Below are 21,854 nucleotides of genomic sequence, written 5' to 3'. Positions count from 1 at the left end.
ATCCCTGCCACCATTTTGAAGTGCGTTCCACTTCGTCAAGTGGATGAGGGACGTTTATATGGACAGACCCTCGCTCCCTCGATTTTGACCGAGGGAGCAAGTCTACTTCATATGTACACTTCAGGCAGCTCCATAACCACACACATATATACATATAGAATGCTGCATTAAACAATGTAAGGGGAAAAAATAAATAATAAATCAGCTCCATTGCGGATTCCAAGTGATCAAGCGCTTAGGACGTTCCAATTCAGCCCACTACAAAGGTTCCGCCAGTAGTGGGCACTCATGCAACGTAAACAATGACGTACATATGAGTCAACGAGACTGAGAGAAGTTAGCGAGGGAAGGGCATTTAAAAAACGAACTGGAACGCAGCCTAGGCTATATTAAAAGGAGTATGCTTTCTTTAATTGAATCATTGAATCATTTAACCAATGAACCCAATTCATTCAAAAATTCTTATTCATTCAGGAATGAAACAATTTACAGTTTAGGAATGAGTCTTTGAATCATTCACTCAAAACCATAATAGATTCCTTTGAACGCAAACAGATATCGTGCTGTGTCCTCAGTCACCCCCATATACCCTTAAATAGGGCACTACTTAAGGGAACAGCCATTTGTAGTGGTTTCCGAAACCATAGTGGACGTTATCGAGTGCACTCATTCAATCCCACAATGCACCGCAATGTGTACAAATGATGAATGCTCAACAGCTAAAGATAAAGGAGATAAAGCATTGTGAGAGTCCTTCGGCGAATGAATTTCCGCGTCTGACCAAAAGATGGCGCCCACAGCTGGATCATCCATCCATCCATTCATTTTCCAAACCGATATCCAATATGTCTAAAGCCCAAAGTATACTTTTTTTTTTTTTTTTTAAGAAAATAGAACAAGCCCAAAGTATACTTCGGCGTTCGTGCATCGTCCGCATGACTTAGGCCCTGTCCCAAATGGCACCCTAAACACACACGGCCTTCCTACGAGCGCGAAGAAGTCTGCCGCGGAGCTCGCACCAGTGCGAACTCAGCAAAAGTGCGCATCGAGGGCGCATATCGGCCGCAAAGGGGGCGCTCGCGAGCACCCTTCTGAAGCCTAAAATTGACAAATGGGACACCCTACGGTCTCGTGGACTTAACGGACACGCGCACGCGGCAGCCATTGTAAGTCCACAAGACCGAAAGTGCATAAGCCCTGTCCCAAATGGCATCCGCGGTTGAGTATACTTTGACAGATGCGCGAAATTACTTTGTTTAATTAAGTTTTATATACGCTGGTTTCCATGACAGAGTTCAAGATAAATCTTTTCATAACTACTGGAGCTGCCAGTTTGCTAAGATTTAAATGATTATTAAACGGCAAGCACAAACTATTCACTCGAATTCACTCACTCGTTTTCATTCACTCCTTCAAGTGGACTATATTAGAGGAGTAATGTAGTAGGGAATAGTGAATGAGGGTATAGGGGGCGATTTCGAACACAGCTTCGGTCTTTATGAATGAATCTTTGATTTAGGCTACTCAAACGATTTGTTCAAAAACAGATTCATTCAGTAAAAAAACACCACAACTGTGTGTTGCAACATTCTCTTGTGGCTTTGTTTGTAAGTATTTGCATTGATGGCGCAAAACAGATAAAGGAACTGTAAATACTGGGTCTAAATGTAAGTTAGTAAATATTAACTTCTTGTTCATTTAACATCACGGCTGTGATTATCTGCTGACTGCCATACTGCTGAATCTGATATTTGGTAATCTGTATTATGAATGACAGAAAGAGTGACTTTCTTTAAATTTAAGTAATAACTACTACAGAAGAGCTAATGAAATAAAAGATGAAAAGATCTTAGATGCACTCTGGGTTATCATAAAGGCAGGACCTTTAATGCATGTATACAGCAAATTATATTTTCAAAGTCTTGAGAACAGACATGATTAATCAGTGAGTGAATTATTTATGAGCCAGAGTTTTGGTTTTGAATCATAACTACCATCCACACAGAACTGTTGGTTCATTATGTGAAATTACATGACAACATTTACCCAAACACACTGAGTCAGGCAGGCTTCACATATGGAATTTATCAGTGCCTTGAAGTGTGATTTCAATTGTTGATCACTGCACCTCTTTTAAAAGTTAGCATTGCCACTGTGACATTTCCCGAAGCTTTGTTGTATTTACCTCATTTTAATAACACTTTTTATTCATCTCACATGTTCAAAATGAGGAAATATTCCTCCAAGCTTACCAAAGGACAGAATCTCAAATTCTTTACTGGAAACCTAAGGACAGTCTTATAAGGGCACATCAGCCCAGGATTATTGTACATGTGGCAAAGAATAAATTCAAGCACTAGAACTATATCAGTCTGAAAAATGCACATAACTAAGAAGATAATAATAAGTAGTAGTAGTTTATCTTCTAAACTTGTCCACATCGAGACACCAGATAATGATACTTAGTTTAGTAAATATTTAGGTTTTATTTTGTGACTAAATGCTTCTGTGAATGTTTACATAATATGAACTTTTAAATACATATTTGGATATTTAACCTATGAATATAGAAGGAAATATATAATATAGTATATAATATAATTTTTGATGCTGAAGTTGTTCATCATTTTTAATAATCTTTAAGCTTTTTTGTAATTCACTTAAATAGAACTGCTGTGTGACAAATTAATATTTAAAACAATGTTAAAAAAAAGTCTTTGTAGTTAATAGATCATAAAAAAATGCTTAATTGCACACTGTGAAAAAAAAACTAATTTACAAAAAAAAAAAAAAAACAGCTGATGTTTCTGAACTGTAGAACTTCACTGTAAAAATATGGTAGCAATATTTTAGGTTTTACGGATTTAACTTAAATGTACAGTAAAAAAAAAATCAGGTTGTAATGAATAAGCCACAAGATGAATCAAAGTTCATCACTAGTAGCTTTTCCACAAGCTGGTAACATGGTAACACTAAAATAATGCAATAAACATTAATTTAACAACATAAAATGTAACCCTACTCAACATAACTGATAACAAAAAACTAAGAAAAAAAATTTAAATGAAAAACCTCACAATTAAAGGTAGGGTAGGCAATTTCAGAGTGGCTAGCAATAGCAAGCTAGCTTTGAAAGCATGAGATTCCACCCTCCCTTCAGAGCGCTCTCAAAAGACACGAAAGTTTGCAAAGTGAGACAGCATTAAATCATGTCTCAAAGCACATAACATTACAATAATAATGAATGTAAACAACTTACAGAACTCTTAATTGTACCACCTGACTGCTGCAGATTCATTTCGGCATTGATAGTGTTGACATAGTGTTGGCATTGTTCGGTCAGAATGCAATGATTGAACATTTCTTGGTCCAGAGACTTTCACAGAAGATATATGTACATGTTTTAATATTTAGACCACTTCTATTATCGATTGCCATCAGGATGTGAAGAGAGTTTCAACCAGTATAACAAAAAGTGTTTATAAAACAAATTGCCTACCCTACCTTTAACAGGTTTTTACTGTAGAATTTTTATAGTCTTTTACTGTTAAAATTAAGATCATTTTTACAGTGTGTGATTGATTTTTTTTTTTATTAATCATAACTAACATTTCTTTTTCCTTGCAGGAATAACATTTATATGCTTTTGAAACCTAAATGTCATCAAACTTTGGGCCTAAGTCAGTGTGTGTCTGAATCATGTCCAAAAATAAGAAAAGTGGAAATGAAACTTAGGGACAGCTAGACTAAATGATAGCCCCATGATATTGAGTAACCAACGAACTAATAAACACATGATTTGGGCAGATATTGCTTTACCTAGTAACAGGAGGGTTTGACATATGAAGAACCAATGATACTGTAGAATGCTTTGCCATGCTCCTATCCTATATAAACTGTTGTATTCTTTTTGCTGGTGGGATTCTCTTTGATTGATACGAGGTCCTCCGGCCGTGAATAAAGCATATTCTAAGGCATAGTCTGGAGTCTATCTGGTTATTGCTGCGCAGCAAGTTAGGGAACACTAAAGACCTTATTCCAAAGTAATAGTGTTCAAAAGGGTCAAGACATTGACCGACTCGAAGCAGCAGTTGTCGACTAGGAGACGCAGTGCTAGAGTGTCGCCAGTGGACGCTCGGGTGTCGATTAGGAGACGCCCCAGGTGAACAGGTAAACTTAAGTCAGGTGCAAAGGGGAAAATCTACCACAAGTGCACAATGTAGTATACTGCTGCTACTGCTTGCCATTTCATGTCAACTACCCAAGTCTGCACATTATTTTCACTGTTTATATGATTGAAGCTGATAGTGAATGCTCTTAAATGTGTTCCAGGAAACCTAAAAATAGGCAGTTCTCCATCCTTTTTAACTGTTAATCAGGATACATGTTGCAGCTGCTGCTTGTGGAAACTACAGCTATAATAGTCAAAATAATAAATAGTTTGGAGGAAGTTTATGGGAAATGTTTAATCTGAGCCAGAATAACAGGTGTAGGGATTTCACACAGTAGCTTTGATGGGGCTGTTTATTCCATCTGTCAAGAATAGAAAGCTTTAAAATTTAAGATGACCAGATAGCTGTGAACAGCTGTGAACTGAAATGCTGTTAGATATTGCAAAAGAGATTGTTGAAATGTTTTATTTAGGTAATGCAATACAACTTATAAAGCACATATAAAGCAATTACATGGCGATTAGGACCTCAATATGCAAACAAATAGCATTTTATTTTAATAAGATGTTTATTTACGTCAAAATTAACCTTAATGCAGACCATGCAACGGCCAAATACGGCAAATAAAATAATATAACAAACATTTTCCAACAGGAGCTTTGCATATTGGATTCACTGTTTCCCAAGGTAAAGGAAACATGCTGGCAAAGTATATTCTGCAAACATTCTGAATATGCAAACACATACACATGTATTTTTAGTGAACAATCCATTACTTTTTATAAAACCGAATATTTGTTGCCTGGCAAATTCAGAATGAGTCTTTTGCTAAATCACGCACACACACACACACACACACACACACACACACACACACACACACACACACACACACACACACACTAATAGTTGATTGGTGTGTATTTCTGGCACTCCCTCTCAGAATAGCTCCATGTTTGCCTGGAGACCCATGGGAAAGAAGAGATGGGATCTACAAATTCACTGGAAGAAAACGAAGCTCTCTTACTTTTCACAGACATTCACTGATGTTTTCTCACTTTTCAAGAGCACAGGCTGCATACAAACTACACAGGTGAGTTTCTCAACTTTTAGCAAATCAATAGCATTTTGTTCTTGATTCTTGTTTGTTCTTGAGTTGGCAAGTGTATATTGGTAGCTGTATAACTGCTGCATTTGGTAAATATATTGTTGAAGCCTATAAAAGTAGGATTCATAAAGAAACGATTATACTTTGAGTTATTATTATACAGGATAGATGTGATACCAGATGGAAAATTAATTTGAGGATTACATTTGATTTAGTTATGGCTAACAGATGTGGACATGACTGCTCTATCTATCTGTTCCTTGGTCCCTGGTCTCAGTTCACCAATAAAAAATAAGCCAAATTGAGTTGAACTGAAGACTAGGTTCAGGTTATGTCATATGTTTACTCAGTTCTTGCACAATGAGAGCTGAGGATTGTTTTGTTGTCCTATAAAGACAGAAAGGGAGCCACTGAGTGCACCTTATCAGCTCCTGATCTAGTCCTTGAAGTGTTCTGAGCAGACTTTTCAGAATTACAGCTAATTTAGAAGCCGATAAAAGCACATTGTGTTTTCGCCGCTTGCATGAGTACAAGTGCTGTTCTTTATGCTGATGATGGCCTGGTGTATCACTCAATTGTGAAGGGGATGGTTTTGTGCTGAATTTTGAACCCAACCACACATCTAATCCTAAAACTAATCATACTTAATAGTTCACAGCTTGTGAATATGTGCTACATGGACATCATTGACCATTGTGTGCAGTGTCTCGCATTTTTAAAATCAAAAACGAATTCTGTGTAAATGGCACCTAGGACTTTTGTTTAGTTTCTGTTCCCAGATTGGCTAGTGCTGGTCTAGCCAGCAAAACTTAGTTTGTTGAGCAGAATGGTTTTTCTAGTGAAACAATTGGACTGAGGAAGTCTTGCTGATTAAGCAGTCAGGTGGGGTCACAGCGGCAACCCAAAAACTTCACATATCTTCAGTTAAAGGTGCAGTAGGTGATCTGGGAAATGCTAACGTTAGCCTGCTAGCATTGAAAGCATACGATCCCAACCTCCCTGCAAATCGACATCCAAAGCTACTGACTGACCAGCTCCGGTTAGAACGCCATCTCTTAATTACAATAGTTATAGCGTGAACGCAGCATAAGCTTGTTGTTTTGAATTCGTAGGAACTGTTAAAGGTGGCTTCTGTTTGTTTGCAGTGCTCTGTGACTGAGGTCTGTCTGTATAAACTCTGCATAGCATGAAATGCGCTGATGACGTATGATGTCTGCGCGAACAGGGTGCGTGAGGATATGTAAAAACATATATTGACAGGCAGGTAGGACATCGTATTTCATTCGGACCGAATATAATAATGGGACGAACATTTTATGGTCCTACATTTTCCACAGACAATATATATTTATAAAAATAAATTTAGACCGTTTAACATAGTGATTGCTATCAGGATATGAGGAGACTCAACCAGTATAACAAAAAATGTTTCTGTATCATCTGTAAGGAACCCCCCATCGGCCCAAAAACGGAATCCGACGGCCTGGGTGAAGGTTAACGCGTGTATGTCTTTTCAGCGCCCCTGTGAAGTTCACTTAATTTCACTCGTTTAATCTGACTCCAATTTCAAATGATTATTAGTCTTAGGTTGTGTTTCCAATTAAAAATTAATCATTGGTTATGTATTAATTTAGATATTTGATTATTCTAGGTATCCCATACTTTCAATTATTTGTTCATTATGGACCCATATCACTTAGAAAAGTCACTTCGGCCGATTGAGTGCCCTTCACGATCACAAACTCGCCAGTTCTGATTCTTAGTCAGAGGGTGCAGAGTTTACTAATGCATTTGAGTCGAACAGCCACATGCTTGTTCATACAAAAACACAGTTTTCTTAGTCACGATACTGCAACTTGCTAAGCCAGTTGATAGATAAAAATCAAAAGGTCCCATGATGTGCTTACATGCTCCTTTCATGGGCCTTTAGTTTGAATCTATCCTGACGCAGATTTGCAGAAATATGGACTCCAATAATCTACTGGTCACAATGATTTCAGAAGAATCCAGAGTAAATCAAATATAACATTTTATTTGTCAAGTAAAAATTTATCATGCCAATTACATAGTTGGACAATTAGAAGCCAATTCAGAAATAATAAATGCGTAACATCAAATGAAATGCACATACACACAGTGATGTGTGAGTGTCTTCAGACATTCATCCATCTTCTGCATGGGGGTTTCTGGCTACAGAAGATCCCCCATGACTGCTTTGCACTTTACCTTATATCCAAGACCAGATCAAAAGGATTGTAAATTTTTATTACACCAACACCTGTTTTGGGGGGAGAGGAGTGGGTTTTCATAAGAGACACCGCCCAAAAAGAGGACAGAATTCTCCTTAGTTTTCAATCTTCTTCATAATATCAGTGACTGCTGTGAAATTGAGACCATTTTACCAATCGCACTGAGACATTTAAAATGATACCAAACATGAAAGGAAAAAACAATAGATACACAAGTTACATTATACATAGAATATAAACTTTTAAGTGACTTGAGTCAGGTGGAAAGGAAGGAAGGTTTGTGTGTGTGGGTGGGGCTGTTGCATCCTGTAGATGTGTGAGGGCAAGGTGTTGTCCTATGCTATTTCTTTGAGATCTTCTCTCCAGATGAGTTTTATTGCTTTATTGCAGGGTGCTTGATCTCAGTTTTTGTCTTAGCAGGAAAATCAAGTCTTACACATCTATTAGGTGAGAATCACCTACTGCATCTTTAATTTTCAAAAATCCTATTCTAAAAATGCTATTCTAAAAAAACCCATTTGAAATTTGAGGGTGAATTAGCCTTCCAGGTTTTCTTACAAACTGACTAAAAGCTATCTATAATCAGCTTAGTATTCAAAATATATTGTGAATGTACCAAAACTATGTGTAAAAATCTCTAACCCAACTATTTTACGTTTTGGCAAATTGGTGGCTTAATTGTATAAATTAGTTTGGCCTCATTCATAGTATTCTGTACAATCTGTTTCCGCCCCACTGACATTTAGGTTTAGGGTTGAAGCTTCATGCTTACTTTTTTTATAAAATTCGTAAGTTTCCACATGAATCACACTGCACAAATTAATATGAATACGAAAATGCCACAGTGTAAAATAGTCATGTTCAGTGTAAAATCAGGTTTAATGCTATAGGGAACCAGCTTGAACAACACAAGGTTCATTTCAAGAGTTTTCGGGATTCAAATTTTGATTAGCCTTTTCAGTATGTAGCAAGAGAATGGCTCATATGATTATCTTCACTGCATTAACACTAATGACTTAAGCACAAAAGCAGCGGACAGGGTGAACGGCCGTTAGTGCGGGATTCAGGGTTGTTTTGTTGATGGGTCATCCAACGATTGTTCAGCAGTTCCAGGAACATGCATGCTGTCTTATTCTAATGATCAATTAGCATTAGTGAATCAGTGCGGTGTGCTCTCGTTCCATTCATGTGACAGTATAATCCAGTATGTGGCTATTTATGTGCCATTAGGACCAAGCTGTCAGGTCAGGTGGGTGGCAGGAGCTTGTGCCCCTTCGGAACTCTGATTATTGAAATGCTGATACATTACTTTCAAAGAGTTGTTTTGTTGTTCTGTTGTCAATTACATAAATACTAGCACTGGTGTGCATCTCTTGAAGGAAATGTGCTCAAATAAAGTTTTCCACAGGGTGTAGGGCTCCTTGCTTACGCACAATTGCAAGGTGTTATAGGAGATCATGTAAACTCATTCTGTGAGTTATCGCACACACGCCATCAGTTATTTAGTTTGGCTCTATAACCTGAATAGGTTCATTCAGAAAAATGGAGCTGTGCTACACATGAATGAGTCTAATAGGACCCACAATCCCCAACCTGCTGGATGAATGATGCTCATATAAGACTACTGAATGTAGATGACATTGTACAGTGGCCACATTCCCTCATCGCACATAATGTAGAATTATGTGGAAAAGTCTAACAGCGTAATGTAGCTTTTATGATCTATGCATGTATTCATAACTTGCGATATGTTTTCTTTTTCATGTACTATGTAAGGACACTAAAAGTTTGAGATATTTACACATTATGTGACATGACACAATCAATCATTCTTATTGTGCAAACTGAGGGATTTGTCATATACAGTAATATTGGCTTACACCATCCACTTCCACAACCAGTCTCTAATTGTCCATGTTGGATGTTTAATATACAGTCAAACCAAAATTTATTCAGACACCTTGAACATTTCATTCATTAATACAGATTATTCACTAAAATTGTAATAAAATATGACAAGATCTGTTAAACTGTGTCAGAAAAAAATTATATTAATTATGTCAGATAACACTTAAGCAAAACATGGTCAGGTCAAAATTTTTATCAATTTTACTGGTAGTCCACTGTATGAAGAATTTGTGGGTATAATATGTCACAGTTTGCTTTATGCTATCCTCACTTACATAAATTAACTATAGTGCCCTGCACCAACTAGTAAAAATATATAAAAAATGTCTGAATAATTTTTGTTTTGACTGTAAATGAGGGGTGGTACTAAGGACTAATGAGTTGTTAGTGTGGGCGGAGCTATGTGGTGCAACGCCACATAAATTCGGTTGTTAAGTCTGACGTCACGCGGCAGCGCTTCCGGGTCCAAACGCTCTCTCGTACCACAAGAAAACAACAAACGGTGCTAATACACACACACACACACACACACACACACACACACACGATGTGGTGTAATACTACCAAAAATAATAATCATAACCTTTATCTCCATACCAAAATCCCAGATGGCCAGACAGTGATTCATCTTTTATAAATCGTTAAAATAATGTCTGTGACGCTGTGAGCACGGAAACTGTTGTGTAGACTGTAAGTATTTTAAATGTTTAACTTTTTAAAATGTTAAATGTGTAATATGAATAAATAGCGCTCATAAACGGCTGTCGAGATGGCATTCTCAAGTGTAACGAGTCGAGGCTTGGACCCAGAAACGGCGTTGCTTACGTCACGACTTAACAAGCGGATAGTAAACAAAATGTAGGCTGAGTTCAGAAGAGTACTAGTATATTATTTAGCTAAGTAGAAACTATAAGTGTAGCCTACAATACAATTCTTGTGCCTAGTATACACTATACGCCATTTAGTAGTATAAATAGTGGAAGTAGTGTATTCGCATTAAAAAAGAAAAAGTGGACTTCAAATACCTGGATGATGCACTTAAAGCTACAATATTTAGATTTTTCGCCGCTAGAGGTCGGCTATTCAAAACAAAAGTGTAGCTTGATGACACCGAGTTTGAGAGCGAAATCTTGGGAGATGTTGTCTTCACCTCACAGCCGGTGAAAAAGAATCAGAACGGGACTCGGGCAGAAACAAAGACTATAGAATAACACAAGACATGTCACTCGGATTGTTTTGAATGGGAGAAAGTGTAACGCTCAATATGGCGGAATAAGTCCCGCCTTCAAAATAAGAGCCAATCGCCGACCTGTAAAGTCATCGCGTCACTGCAGCGGCCGTTAGAAGCACCGGTTTCTATAGAAACAGTCAGACGCGCGCCTCAAAAATGAGGCACAAGAGACGCGCATTTAGGTCTGCGCATGCGCATTAGCTTGATCCAGCCTAAATACTGTTTTTTTGTCATGATTTGAGTGTTTGGGAAAAAAAAATGTATGAGACAGTTGTCAGATTTCATTGGTGATTTCAAATATGAAATTTAATCGAAAGCTTGGCAAACAGCTTTGGAGAATTTGATGTTTCCCCATTCAAAGAGATAGGAGCTGCATGATGCCCAGGATGTCCGAGAGGCGTTTCAAAGATGGCCGCCGAGTGAAATGACTTGTCTTAAAGGGACTTTGGCAGAAATCATGTTCATGGATGAGATTATTAACTTTACTGTAGTATGAAGCAGAGCAGGGCCAAGTGCTGTTGGAGCTGAACGAGGCCGCTGGAGCGATTGCTAATGAGAGACGAGCGCGACAGATGCATCGCGAGCAGCGGAACTTTTATTATGCCGTAGTCGCCGCTTCTGCTTCTTCCAGTCAAGTGTATGAGGTAACACAGCGCTGTTTATCATATTAGATACGTTTGACTTTGTTGAAAATTATGTTATAACGTTACTCTGTGCGTTCGCTCGGCGGCTGCTATTGCACACTGCAGTTTAGATCAATTTTAGAATATCATAATAATAAATGCTGGGTGGCTTGTGTTGGTAAATGGCATGCCATTAATTTTAAAACTTATTGTATGATGGAGAAAATGCTGTATTACTTAGCTACTTGACAAAATAGTGTTTTTCTCTGAGGCATGGTAAAAGCATGGTACTCTCTGAAAATCAAGAAAACTAGATTTAAACAATAAGACTAAACGTGTTGAGCTATATAACAATAATTCGTTTTCTGTCTATAAATGTAACCAAACAGTCATTCCCTTGTCTAATAAAACATGTAATATATTAATGCATCTTTGGTGTTTCCATGGTTTCTACAAAACAAAACCGGAAACCGAGGGTAACGCGGATATGACGCCATTGACAGGCGACTCCCGGACACGTCCCGTATCCTTGGTTAAAAATCGCGATTTTCTCACGATTTACAAATAGTTGGAAACATTTGAGATTTTGTATGTACTCAACTGAACAAAATATATAACACTGCAGTGGGTTTTTTTTTATATAGTTTACTGCAAAAATCTTACATATTGTGCCTTTAATTAACCGAAAAAACATTGTATGGAATGTTGGACACTTCATGCACTCAGCTGTCACAGCTTTCCTTAAGTAGCGGAAACTCCATCTCAATATACACAACTCTGATTAACCGCTTGGAAGAAAAAATAATATTGTTAGAATAAAATGTTTGCTCTATTTTGAAATTAACCTACCCCAATAGTTTGGAAACAGTGCTTTTAAAAAACCTACTTGTCATTAATTGAATTATATTAAAGTTAGGAGAGAATTAAAACACTGCAACAAGTCATTCATTTTATTCAGCTCACTGGTTTGGATACAGTTAAACTGACATTACAATGTAAGCCTAATTTATAGCCTTGAGTCTTAAATTCAGTTAATTTATGCCAGAACAGGAGAGAAGTGCTGTTTTGACAGTTATAAGCTGTAGCCTCTAAGTAAATAATAAAGACAGGTTGCCTAAACCTTGTTTTTGATGTATTCTCTAACCAAACTAGATGTCGGTATTAAGAAGGTTGGGCTTCTGTTTTCTGTTTTGAGAAAAGGCTCTGGTTAAACACATCTGGGAAAGTTTGTATGAAGGATGTGATGTAATACATTACAGCTAATTTTTCTGCCAGCAAGATGTCAGTTATGAAAACCACTTATTTTTTGTATAATCAGGCCATCCTGATGACACCAGACTTTGCTGTTGCAACAGATAATTCAGAAGACAGGAAACCATTAGTTCTTTGCATCATGTAACCTTGTGTGAAGGTCAGTGTTTGTCTTTGCTTCTTAAAATGTGAACTGAACTTTGTTTCATACCACAAAAATAAAATAAAAACTGGAAAGGGAAAAATAGTTTTTGAACTTTATTATGTGGGCAAAAAAAGAGCACGGTGTCAAATGTTGTTGAGATATCTTCGGAAACATAGAAGATGTTTTTTTAATTGATCGAGAAACGTGATTTATCTTGACTTTAATTTTGGTTAAAAGTTCTGGCAAATTGTAATTTCTAGGCAACTTCACAATTACATTTACAGAATTTTTGTAACGTCTATATTTATTTAACATACTTTTTTGACTTCTAAATACAGAATTTCCTATGATTTTCCTTTGAAATGGCTCTCTTTTTACTTTGGTTTAAAAAAATCTTGCAAATTTAAATAGAATATAATTTTTAGGCAAGTATACTTCACATAATAACATGTATAGTTTTGATTTAACTTCTAAATTTATTTGATCTCATTGTTTGACTTCTGAATTTACAAAATTGTCACCTGAATATGTTTTGTAGCCTAGAAATGTTAAAATTGCATCTAGCCAATGATCCGTGTGAACGGGGATCGTTTTGACAACGTTTTCGTCTGTACACGAAAAAGGAAGAAAGTTTCCATTCTTAGTACATCATTGTTGTGTAACCTAAACATACCTTAAGTCACACCCTATAGAATACCTGGTTGTTAAAGTTACCTGTTTGTGTGCTGCAATTCGCTCACTGATAAAAGTTCGTTTTTGCCACTATTTTTGATTACTTCTTTACCATTGTGTCCTGACGTCCTTTGGCTGTGGGCGAAAGAAGCTTTGGTGAATCAAACCTGTTTGTTCCTGAGTCCTTGTCCTTAGTCTTTATTACTTCAGTACATCTGAATGTCTGAGACAACACAATAAGGCAGACTGACGCAGTATGTGTGGTGTTATGAGTATAGATGGTAGCTGGGGGAACAGCGGTGGAGAGGGAAATTTGGAAGGCCAGTGGGTTCATGCTAAGGTCAAAAGGGGACATTGCACTTCCTGGAGAAGCAGCTGATTTGGCATGTTTGAAGCTCACACACATAAAGTTCTCACAGGGCAAGATGTTCTGTTTTAACTATTGTTCAATTTATTCATTTATATATTCTTCTATATGAAATGTTACATAATTATTTCACAGAAAACTGACAACTTGTATAATGGGATTTTTTTCCCCCTGTACAATAGCCTTTTTTGTTGCCAAATCTTTAAGGTATGTGCCTATTGAGAAATGTAATTCAAAAAATAAATCTATCCTGAGAAATATTTTGACAGCTAGCCCCAGGCTTATACAGAACCTGTTATATAATCGTGAACACATACTAAAACATGCTAACGGACTATAAAAACTAGTAAATCAGCTATACCATGTGAGATGGTTTCATTTGTTTTTGTAAGAAAGAGGAAGGTAGTGAATGGTAATTTGCTGTGTGCCCTGTTATAAAAACAAGTGTCAGAATCACTTCCTCAGCAAGTTTTAACTTTCACTTTCTCTGAATTGTTTTCGCTTTCCTTACTTTTTGGCACATAAAACACTGTTAAATTTGCTCACTTCTGGGAAATGAACATCTTTGACTGAAGTTAGCCAGCTGGCGCACTCTGGTCAACCATGTGACATGACTTTATGAGTCGGACTTCATAATTTCATGCAGACTACAGCTAACCCTGGTAGTACTGTGCTGATTTTCTGCTCACACATATCAAATGCAAAACATATGAAAGTTTAATTGGAACTCATTGAACTTGCAGATCAGCACAAAATCATAACATAAACTTTAGAGAGAAAATCCAGAGCTCAAATGTTTTCATCAAACCCATGTGGAACTCTAGACTGACAACTGCACTTTTTAACAAAGTGCACAGACCTTAACCTATTATGACGTAAACCGTGTGATTAACCTTTAGGCTAGAGGTAATTTCCTTCTGTTGAGAAGACAGCATTATTTATTCTGTCTCCCTTGGTGCTTAAACCAAATCCAGTTATTGATCTGTTGACATGCATTTCGTTTTCCTATATCTGCAGGCAGAAAAAGTCTGGTTTGCATAATTTTACAGAACAGTCATGATGGAGGCTTAAACCAACATAGAAGAGTTGACAAAAGAAAATCGAGGCCGCAGATAGCGTCATTTTTTTGATTCACTAAAGGGATTATGCAAATCACACAAGGTGTGAATGCACCCAAAATTGTTCTGAACTTTTATAGGAAAAGGTGCATTCTTTATAGAAAAGAGGTGTGTTTGCACTGAAAAGTCATGACGTCACAGTGCTATTCCAGTATATTTTGTTGACGATTAAACTGGACTGCGTAGTTGTTGTAGACACAGAGTTTTGCTTTGAAATATAAAGTGGTACAACTGTTTAATGACATCTCCCCACAGTATTTTAGCACCTCACTGTGACTAGTCAGAGACCTTGCACAGATATTCATTCATACTGAACCCTTCAAGCAATATGGCATGGGCTCAACAACAATAAGGTGGAAACATACAGACCTTTCACAGACAGAAAAAGGGCCTCTATGATTTCAGGGGAAAGAAATGATTGTCCATGATTAGCACCTTTGCAGACATGAAGGGAAGGAATTATCACTTGTTACATAGTTACCCGTCATTTGGCAGAAGTTGTTTTTCCAATGTGGCCTATGGTACACCGACTGCAATGGTAGACCCCCTACAGCAACCCAGTGTTAAGTGCCTTGCTCGAGGGCATAATAACATGGTAAAAGAGCTACAGGCTTTGCATTAGCAGCCTGGATCATTAAAACGTATGCTAGCAGCACCACTTCTCTGTAATTTACATAATTGGAATGTAGCCTTATCTTGTGCCTATGCTGTGTTTATTCCGTAAGGAGTTTGCCTTTGGTATTGGATTATCAGTTCATGCCAAATATCCAATTCATCAGTCATTTTCCAAAAATGTCCCTTAGTATTTACACCCTTAAGCCACACTTAAAATGTACAGTTGTCATTGCATTACGTAACAAAATATCAAACCAAGAAATATTTATTTTAACCAAAGGTAAGTAAAAAGGCATTTTAGTTGTCAAACAGCAATCCAGACATACTACACCCACTATGTTGGCATTGTCACGTGACCCACATCGTCACTTGTGTTGCGTCCATGCCATTCACGTCTCCTCTCCCATGGCCTGATGGGATGTCCATTGGATGTGCACTTCAGAATCTCGGCAGAAGTATGTCATCTGTACTTTTCGGCTATACTGTTTTATAAATACTGCAAATTCAGATATTGAATGCTACTCATTTCACATACTACTTTTCACTTAACATATACATAGTAGGGAAGCACTGCATAGAGGGCTGAGTTGGTTATAATCTAAACAAATGGTTCTGAGTAAAGATGTAGTGGGATTTTTGAAAAGGAATCATTCATTTTTGCAGTTATCACTTGATATTTTATTATCAAATTCAACAAAATTCCTTCATTTTTAAGTATGGCTTAAAGGGATAGTTCACCCAAAAATGAAAATGATCCCATGTAACGTGTATATGACTATCTTCGTGTTTTGAAGCCCCCAAAAAATGTATCCATCCATCATAAATGTAATCCATACGGCTCCAGGGGATTAATAAAGGCCATCTGAACTGAAGCGATGGGTTTTTGTAAGAAAAATATCCATATTTAAAACTTTATTTACTATAATAACTAGCATCCAGCAGACGGCCGTACGCATCGATTTGCGCTGGAAGTGTAACCCCTGACCCGATGCATGACGCAATGATGAATGTGGAAGTGCAGAGGATAGAGCAAAACAAAACACCGGTCACGAATTAGAAGTCTAAAATGAGAAATTTTAAAGAGAAATGTCAAAGGATTTTGATATAAGAGAAGAGGAACTTCAGTTTTTTGCACAGCCATATTTGTTTAAACCGCGAGATGTCGTCTAAGCTTATGCTACTCCTACATCCTGCGTCATACATCGCTTCAAGGGTTACTCACGTGGGGCAAGTCGACTTGTGCGTAGTTGTCTGGTGGATGCTAGTTATTTTAGTTTAAAAGGTTTTAAATATGTATATTTGTCTTACAAAAACCCATCGCTTTGCTTCAGAAGGCCTTTATTAACCCCCTTGAGCCGTATGGATTATATTTATGATGGATGGATGCATTTTTTTTTTCTTGGGCTTCAAAACACGCCCCCCGTTCACTACCATTATAAAGCTTGGAAAAGCTATTTTTATTTATTTTTTAAGTTTTTAGATATTTTTTAAATATATCTCTGATTGTGTTTGTCTGAAAGAAGATAGTCATATACACCTAGGATGGCTTGAGGGTAAGTAAGTCATGGGATTATTTTCATTTTTTCCAAATTCAGAAATCATTTAAAACTTACACAGAAACTTAAAACACTTCAGAATAATTTTCCTAGTTTGTGTGTGTGTTGATTTGTGGTGATCAAGCAAATGCTGCTATGAGTCAGCTCATTAGAGGGGGTTAATTGAAATGGTGACTTAGGGCTCAAATATGTGTCAGTTTGTCTGGGACCAACAGCTTCATACTCAGAATTAAACATCTAAATTTGTTACTGACCTTTTCCAGGCTTGCAGATCACGCACTGAACTGACAAGAAAGCGAGGTGAAGTTCAAAGGGATTAAGTTGGTTTTCAGATAACGTTTCCTGTTATTGAGAAGATTGATATCTAGCCAACACGGAAAATAGAACATTTATAGCATTAAAAGCAAGATGTACAGTATTTTTTTTTTCAGATTGGCTTAATTATAATCATTATCTTCCTCCCATTATCCTCCTGCTATCAAATTGTCTTCCTTGCTCTACAGTCTTGATATTGTAATCTACAATAATACTCAATAACAGTCCTCCTGATAATAAATATCTCAACCCTGCGAAAGAAGGGCACTTGTGAATGGTGCTTGGTCATTGGGTGCCAAAGGAAAGATTTTCTGACTGTAAATCTCCTTTTGTCTTCAGCATGTCATAAAATTTTCCCTTACCCATTGCTTCATTTCTTCCCCAGAAGGAACAAATCTCTGTCAGAGCCTGTTATCTTTAAAATGGTTTGGCTTTAACATTCAACCATATATCAGAGCTACACATGCACATGTAGGTGGTGTTTTGGAATAAGGGAGCATTTGACCGCCTTTACTTCCAAAGCTAGTGTGTGAGCAAACCTCTGAATATTTTATTAGTGCCGCACATGCAAGTTCTCTTGAGAACATGACATAGTGAGCGCATGAGGTTAACCCTGCTAATGGAGAGAGATCCATATCGTATCTAGAAATTTGACGTCATCCACATCTTATTTAAAGGAATTTGACGTCATCCACATCTTAACTAAAGGAATTTGAGCTGTGCATCCTCAGTCTTTTATCTAAATAACTTCTTCAGCCACACATTTAGTGCTTTGATAGGACAGATTTAATATATATGAGCTATATAACAGACATAATAGCATCTTATTTCCCCAGACGCTTGGCTTTTCAAAGAATTTGAAGTTTTAGGAAAAATATATTTTGCACATTCTCAATTGAATGCACACTTCAGAAACTCAGCAGAAGTATGATAGTAGGTCATTCATTCATTTCACCTATACCCTTTTATAATTATTGCAAATTCAGATATGCTGCTCTTTTAACCAGTGTTGGGGAAAGTTACTTTTAAAAGTAATGCATTACAATATTGCGTTAGTTACTTTTTATGGAAAGTAATGCGATAAGTTACTTTTTTGCATTACTTTTTCTCATCTGTACAGAGATTTACTAATTCGTTCCCTCGATTTACTAAATGCAAATTCACGCCTGTACAGTAGAGGCGCAGCTCAAACAAACAAGCCTTTCAGCTGTGCTGCCATTCTGGAATACAGTAGAATTAGACGCAGGAGAAGAAGTAAATGAGTAAATGTATGCTCACATTTAATCTAGAATTAGTCTAGAATAAATATCATGTTTACACAGTGCACACGTCACCTCTGCACTTACTCCCGATTTGTCTCAGCATGGGGACAAGGAAAGGTGTCAGTCAATAAATGGGAAAACAAAGTAACTTGCATTACTTATTTGAAAAATTAACTCAGATATTTTGTTTTATATTTAAAAGTAATGCGTTACTTTACTAGTTACTTGATAAAAGTATATGTTAACAAGTGTAACCAAGTAGATTACGTAACTCACGTTACTTGTAATGTGTTAACCCCAACACTGCTTTTAACATACTACTTTTCACCTTATATACAGTAGTGAAGTAGTTATATTCAGAAGCAGGGCTTCAGTTGGTTAAAAATAATCACAAAAAAATGTCTCAGAAAAGTGGTTCTGAAAAAGTTCTTGCAGGAATTTTTTTTTTTTTATGTATTTATTTTTGCAGATATCACTTGGTTTGAAAACTGCTTTTGCCACACATTCAGTGCTTTGATATGACAGATTCAATATATATGAGCTAAAATGGACATAATCACATGATACTTTCCTTGGAATTTCAAAGACATAAAAATTTGTAATTTCAAGGAGGGGTAAAAAACAAATTTTGCAGATTGCCCATTAAATGCACACTTCAGAAACTCAGCGGAAGTACGACAGTAGGTAAATACTTTTGCCTGTACTGTTTTATAAATATTGCTAATTCGGACACTACTACTCATTTTATGTACTACTTTTCACAGTTGGAAAGTATGCATATTCAGACACAAGACTTGAGATGGTTTAAAAATAATGGTTAAAAAAATTAGACAAAAGTATTATTTATTTATTTCAGTTACCCTTTGATTTGTAATTGCTTCTGCCACATTTTCAGTGCTTTGATTTGACAGATGCAATATATATTTGAGCTACAAAGAAAGTAAACACGCCTAGACTCTTGGCATTTCAAAGACTTAAAAGTTTGTAATTTCTAGGAAAAATGTATCTTTTGTGGATATTATGGTTCTTCAATTGGTTTGTGTTTTTTGATGCTTTCACCTCATAACAATCATTGCATATCAGTGCAACAGTTGCTGTGCAGCCATAATGCAGTACTATAGGCCATGTTGTGACTCATTTGAAATATCTCCCTTGGGGATGCTCCTCTGCCCTCGCCATTCAGACTCTGCAGGGCTTCCCAGGCACTAGTGATTTAACCACAGCTCATGCTATGCATGACTAGTCTCATTCTTCAGGGACAGACATGGGCAGAAGGAGAGCGTCAGCCCCCCTGCTGTCAAAGAACACCTACACTATGCTGGGATTCATACAAACCATTGGCAGCCCACATTCGTACATATACCCACACAAATGCATCTGTTCTGCTGTCACTGTTTACTGCGGCAACACCTGTAACCTTGGAGAGCCTGTGGGGAGAACAAAATGAATCCTTTGAATGTTTTAAACGAACAAGTATCTAATTGCGTCTAATCACTGTACTCACTGAATGAACTGAGAACTCTTTTTGACATGTCAGATCCATATTACGCACTATATGGACACTTTCTCAATACCAAATACAACATATTATTTATATAAAATAATATTTATTGAACAACAATATTTAAATTAAATGATTAGTTCACTTTCAAATGAAAATTACCCCAAGATTTACTCACCCTCAAGCCATCCTAACTGTGTATATGACTTTCTTCTTTCCGATGAACACAATCGTAGAAATATTAATAAATAACCAAGCTTTATAATGGCAGTAGACGTCTTCCGTGTTCCTAAAAAAGCTTATGCTGTACATCCTATGCCATCCCTCTTCAACTTAGTGTCTGGCAGAAGCTAGATATTTTACTTCATAACTTGTTAAATATGGATATTTTTTTTTACACAAACGCATCGCTTTGCTTCAGAAGGCCTTTATTAACCCTCCGGAGCCGTGTGATATATGTTTATGATGGATGGATGTGGATGGAGACACTTTCTTCAGCTCATACTCGTTTGGTAACGCATACTGCCATTATAAATCTTGGATGCGTCAAGATATTAATATAACCACGAATGTGTTCATCAGAAAGAAGAAAGTCATATACACCTAGGATGGCTTGAGGGTGAGTAAAGCTTGGGGTTATTTTCATTTGAAAGTGAACTAATCCATTAACAACAATAGCCATTATAAATGGCAATAGGAAATAAACACAATTACAGTTCAGTCAAACGTACAAAAACAGTGCTTTACAGGATGTAACGTTAAGTTAAATATAGCCTTAATATTAAATTATTACATTTAACATAGCCCAATTCGATTTGCTCAGGAACAAGTAATAGATTAATAAGACCAAAGATTGGCCGTTTTATGTACCCAAAATGAATTCATGTCTCATGTTTAACCACTATAAGAGACAAAATAACAGTAGTATCTATAAAAATATGGTGGGTTTGCTTGTCCTACATGACACTCGCTGATGAGAATGCTGAAAGTGGAGTGATTCAAACGGTGAAGCGGTTCCCATGGCGATACTGGTAGAAAATCGCATGGCTGGAAAGACCTGTTGTATAAATCTTTATTTTCCACAGCTTTAAATCCAATTCATATGTTTGTTATGGATATGTACTATGGTAATGGATTTTAGGGTTTTGATTTTTATAAAGTTTTGATAAACATGGTCGCCATTCAGATTGCCTCCTGCTGACTGTCTCCAACCTGCTGTGAACTGCTAAGGAGATACAGATCACAGCATGAGAGGGGCCACACAGTGCATGTCATGCATTTAAATGGTTATTGTGAGCACTGGGCTTGCTGTAGTAGCATTGTGTGTATATGGGCCTGGAAAAGCCTGATAAAAGTCGATAAACATTCAAGCCTCTGAGCATCATTGTTAACTTCTGAGCTGTTTTGGGTGTTGGTATCTGCATTCACATGTGACGCAAATGTTTGTGTGTATTGCCTTACCGAAAATTGCTTGTGGGTTTAACATCATCCAAGGTCTAATAGATGTCACAGCAGAGATGAAAAAATGCCTTAATATTGTTTTATTATTTAGGTTTAATGATAAATATTGATGAAATATATTTTCTTATTGACGCAATGAGATCCAGGCAGACAAATGTCAGAGATCAAATTTGAACAAGGAATAACAAAGTTATTAAGTTATAATTTAAAATTATAGAGACATTAATAAAGTAAATATTTTATATTAAAATCTAGAGTATCTATCCAACAGTATCTAACAGATGAAGATTGTGAGATCAA

General features: G+C 36.8%; 1 protein-coding gene across 2 annotated transcripts in view; it reads left to right on the top strand.

Moving 5' to 3' along the window:
• Positions 1–5,135: 5,135 nt before the first annotated feature.
• lepr (leptin receptor) overlaps positions 5,136–21,854 on the top strand; it is a 50,632-nt gene continuing 33,913 nt past the window's right edge. The window contains exon 1 of one of the 2 annotated variants that reach the window (XM_051896292.1): positions 5,136–5,265. The gene's annotated coding sequence lies outside the window, so the exon portion shown is untranslated. Of the gene's footprint in view, positions 5,266–12,648; positions 12,703–21,854 lie in introns of those variants that run through there. The other variant, XM_051896293.1, reaches the window with a different exon arrangement.

This window comes from Ctenopharyngodon idella, chromosome 6, assembly GCF_019924925.1.
Source record: "Ctenopharyngodon idella isolate HZGC_01 chromosome 6, HZGC01, whole genome shotgun sequence".
Lineage (NCBI taxonomy): Eukaryota > Metazoa > Chordata > Actinopteri > Cypriniformes > Xenocyprididae > Ctenopharyngodon > Ctenopharyngodon idella.
This window is presented reverse-complemented; position numbering and strand designations above follow the sequence as displayed.